Source organism: Schistocerca americana, unplaced genomic scaffold (assembly GCF_021461395.2).
Source record: "Schistocerca americana isolate TAMUIC-IGC-003095 unplaced genomic scaffold, iqSchAmer2.1 HiC_scaffold_389, whole genome shotgun sequence".
NCBI classification, from domain to species: Eukaryota; Metazoa; Arthropoda; class Insecta; order Orthoptera; family Acrididae; genus Schistocerca; species Schistocerca americana.
In genome coordinates, this window is record NW_025726114.1 from 95,001 (window position 1) to 100,000 (window position 5,000).

The 5,000-nt window shown below is 52.7% G+C and overlaps 1 pseudogene; it reads right to left on the bottom strand.

Moving 5' to 3' along the window:
* Positions 1-3,093: 3,093 nt before the first annotated feature.
* LOC124582042 overlaps positions 3,094-5,000 on the bottom strand; it is a 2,981-nt pseudogene continuing 1,074 nt past the window's right edge.

The window sequence follows — 5,000 nt, forward strand, 5'->3', positions numbered from 1 at the left end:
AGGGATCCCGTCAGGACCAGGCGCCTTCTTCCTTGCAAAGGTGTAGATGGTTGCTTCTACCTCCTCTGCTGAGAAAGGGCACACGTTTGTATCGTTAAGATACGGAATCGACAGCGCCTGACGTATGTCCCGCTGTTCGTGCGAGTCTTGGTCCTCAATGTCATCAGGCAATAATGTATCCAACAGCAACCTTGCTGTTTCTTCCCAATTCTTGGTCGTGTCTCCATCCCCAGCACGTAGCGTAGACAGAATCATGGGCGATCTTATTTTTTCTCGAACGATTTTGTAAGGAACTCCCCAAGGGTCTGTTCCCAGCTGATCGTTCACAAATTTTTCCCAGGATTGGCGCCTTGTAATGTCCAACTGATCCTTGTATCTCTGCTTCAGACGACGATAAATACGCAGGTGGTATTGTCGTTCGTCATGGGCAAAGCTCCTTTGGTAGTTGCTTCGCGCCCTTCTGACCGACCGTTTGAGCACAGTCAATTCAGGGGTCCATGGGGTGGACTCCCTGCAGATGTATCTCGCTATTCGAGGTACAGCCAGTGTGATAGCCGTTTGCACGGAGCTTACCAGCTCCTCCACAGCTTCATCAATATTACCTATGTCCTCTCCGAACTCGGGAGGACTGAACACCTGCACGAGTCGGTCCCAGTCTGTCCGAGCATAATTGAAGCGTTCCACCCATTCGCCTGGCACATCCGCGATGGTCGGCGCTATATCAAATGTTATACAGTTATGGTCACTGACAGTTAGATGTTCTCTTACTTGCCAGTTATGGACGTGGGGTGCTGCCCTCTCGCTTGCTAGTGTGACATCAATATTTGATGTTGCACCCGCCCTCCCTGAGTAGGTCGGGGGGTACCCAGGCAAGTTTAGCACATACATGTGCGTTTCCATTATCAAATCCACAAGCTCCGCACCCCTACCGTCCTGTACATCGCTGTGCCAGAGTGGGGACTTAGCATTAGCATCAAGAGCTACAATTATAGCCTGCCCGGCTAAAACTCTTAGTATCCAATTCAGCTGATCAAGATAAATCTTGATGTCATGTCTGAATTGGCAGTAGACGTTTACAACGTACATACTGTAAGACAGCAGATTTAGTTGTACAACTATAATATGCTCAGTACAGAACTGATTTAATATCGTAGTTTTAATAGTTTTATTCAATACTATAATTGCACTCATGGGGTTCCCACCTGAGGATACCACCTGTGCTGTTGCGGGAAAACCAGGGACTCGACCCGCACAGGAGTTCGGTTCTTGTATCAAAAGAATATCAACTCCTTCTTGTTCCGCTACCTTCCGTAGCTCATGTGCAACCATCTGGCTGCGCATGGCATTGACTTGTACCACTTTAAATATCGCCGTAATCTGTTCTTTGGACAAGTCTGTCTAAGAACATTCGGTGGGTTGGACAATCTTTAGGTCCACCACACTTGCGGCCTCGTCTCTTGCATGGTACACATACTGCCGCTTTGTCCTTATTAGGACAGCCATTCTTAATATGTCCAGAGAGGCCACAATGGCCGCATATGATATCAGGTTGCGTACAATACTTGTTTGTATGATTAATGTCCTGGCATTTAGTGCATCTCGGCACTGCCAGGTAATCTTTTATATTCAACGCAGAGTAGCCAACATACAACCGACCCACTCTCGTTAGTAATTTCCATAAACCTGGCGAGACTTCTACCACGTGGTGTACTGTCAGTTTCCCACGTGGGCCTACTTTAAAGCGTAGCTTAAATTGTTCATCGAATTCTCCTCTTGACATGTTCACGTCAAAATTTTGCGTGTAAATTGCGTCTAGCAGATTGTCTGTTGTCATGTACGTAGGTACGTCATACAGACACATCAAAGGTCGACGCTTGCGAGGAGGTTCGCACTTCACTTTATTGCTCAGTTGTTCATTGCTTAAAATCTTTTGGCAGTCCTCTTGTGATGCCGTTTCTACAATGAGCACATTCTTTGCAGTGCGTACATTGTTTATCTTTATTTTATCCTTCTTAGGATCAATGCACTTCTCAAATGCTGACTTAACAGCCTTAATGTCATCACCAGGTTTAGGCTTAATGAACACTGTGGGAGCAACTTTCTTAATGTTGTCCTGTATGGTTTGTTTCGCTGTCGGTGCCTTGGCAACTGGGGCTCTAGCAACCGCAGCATAAGACCGGGCCGGTTGACCTCTAAGTCTTTCATTTTCTTTCTCTAATTCTGTTACCCTACCCTCTAACTGAGAGTGGGCGATTGCCCAGTTGGCCACAAAGTCCCTAATATGGTTTATAGCATAATTGCTTATCTTTCCATTTTTAATGCTAGTATCCAGCAATCTCAGAAATTTCGAATGTCGCTCAGCGACAGACACATTCTCGAGGCTCGAAACTTCGCTAGTATCTAACGCATTAACACTCTCTTGATTTTCCGCCATTGTGATAATTAGAGAGTGTAAAAGTGGAGGCCCGTCTCTTGCCCCGGACCGGCCTCTCTGGCATGGGGGGAGGCTATATGCAGCTCGCTCACCGGTCCCGCCCCTTGACCAAGAGCTATCAGTAACTGAGCTGCCAGGTTTAGCACGCCGTGGGTACAGCGCACTAGTCCTCTTCAACAGCCACACCACCACAGTTTTCACCCGCTCCCTTATCGGCGAATGCCACCCACATTCCGGGAGAGCGGATTCACTCTCCGTCCTTCGCCCCCTACTGGGCCAGGTTCCCACCAAAGGCCAAAGACCCGGTCCTACTCAGGTGCCGGGCCGGTCCCCCAGACGTTCGGAGGTCTGGACCCATCTAACCTGACCGGGGACATGTCACCACGCCCCGGCTTGGCGGAGCATGCCTTGGGGTCCAAGACAAGGCGAGTGGCCTTCGCCGACTTGGGGCAGGATCCCACCACAGCGAATGCAGCTATCAGAACCAGTGTACAAGTTGTTCAGCACACTGTCGCGCCCCTACCCTTCAGTTGCCCGAAGGCTTAACAGCTCCACCTCAAGAAGGCAGGTAAGGGCACTTGAGAAGGAGAGGCTGTTTGAGACGCATCCTTCCCCATACTGCCTTTTACCAACCGAGAGCCCGCACAGCTTGAGGGCTCACAGTATGAGACAGCTGGAGCTAGTAGATAGGGACAGCGGGAATCTCGTTAATCCATTCATGCGCGTCACTAATTAGATGACGAGGCATTTGGCTACCTTAAGAGAGTCATAGTTACTCCCGCCGTTTACCCGCGCTTGCTTGAATTTCTTCACGTTGACATTCAGAGCACTGGGCAGAAATCACATTGCGTCAACACCCGCTAGGGCCATCGCAATGCTTTGTTTTAATTAGACAGTCGGATTCCCCCAGTCCGTGCCAGTTCTGAGTTGATCGTTGAATGGCGGCCGAAGAGAATCCGCGCACCCGCGCGCCCCCGGAGGAGCACGCTAAGGCGGACGCGGCCTCGCAGCAAGGAAGATCCGTGGGAGGCCAAGGCACGGGACCGAGCTCGGATCCTGCACGCAGGTTGAAGCACCGGGGCGCGAACGCCGCGCAGGCGCGCGCATCCTGCACCGCCGGCCAGCACGAGGCCAACCAACGGCGAGAGCAGACCACGCCCGCGCTAAACGCCCGCACTTACCGGCACCCCTACGGCACTCACCTCGCCCAGGCCCGGCACGTTAGCGCTGACCCACTTCCCGACCAAGCCCGACACGCCCCGATCCTCAGAGCCAATCCTTATCCCGAAGTTACGGATCCAATTTGCCGACTTCCCTTACCTACATTATTCTATCGACTAGAGGCTCTTCACCTTGGAGACCTGCTGCGGATATGGGTACGAACCGGCGCGACACCTCCACGTGGCCCTCTCCCGGATTTTCAAGGTCCGAGGGGAAGATCGGGACACCGCCGCAACTGCGGTGCTCTTCGCGTTCCAAACCCTATCTCCCTGCTAGAGGATTCCAGGGAACTCGAACGCTCATGCAGAAAAGAAAACTCTTCCCCGATCTCCCGACGGCGTCTCCGGGTCCTTTTGGGTTACCCCGACGAGCATCTCTAAAAGAGGGGCCCGACTTGTATCGGTTCCGCTGCCGGGTTCCGGAATAGGAACCGGATTCCCTTTCGCCCAACGGGGGCCAGCACAAAGTGCATCATGCTATGACGGCCCCCATCAACATCGGATTTCTCCTAGGGCTTAGGATCGACTGACTCGTGTGCAACGGCTGTTCACACGAAACCCTTCTCCGCGTCAGCCCTCCAGGGCCTCGCTGGAGTATTTGCTACTACCACCAAGATCTGCACCGACGGCGGCTCCAGGCAGGCTCACGCCCAGACCCTTCTGCGCCCACCGCCGCGACCCTCCTACTCGTCAGGGCTTCGCGGCCGGCCGCAAGGACCGGCCATGACTGCCAGACTGACGGCCGAGTATAGGCACGACGCTTCAGCGCCATCCATTTTCAGGGCTAGTTGCTTCGGCAGGTGAGTTGTTACACACTCCTTAGCGGATTCCGACTTCCATGGCCACCGTCCTGCTGTCTTAAGCAACCAACGCCTTTCATGGTTTCCCATGAGCGTCGATTCGGGCGCCTTAACTCGGCGTTTGGTTCATCCCACAGCGCCAGTTCTGCTTACCAAAAGTGGCCCACTTGGCACTCCGATCCGAGTCGTTTGCTCGCGGCTTCAGCATATCAAGCAAGCCGGAGATCTCACCCATTTAAAGTTTGAGAATAGGTTGAGGTCGTTTCGGCCCCAAGGCCTCTAATCATTCGCTTTACCGGATGAGACTCGTACGAGCACCAGCTATCCTGAGGGAAACTTCGGAGGGAACCAGCTACTAGATGGTTCGATTAGTCTTTCGCCCCTATACCCAGCTCCGACGATCGATTTGCACGTCAGAATCGCTACGGACCTCCATCAGGGTTTCCCCTGACTTCGTCCTGGCCAGGCATAGTTCACCATCTTTCGGGTCCCAACGTGTACGCTCTAGGTGCGCCTCACCTCGCAATGAGGACGAGACGCCCCGGG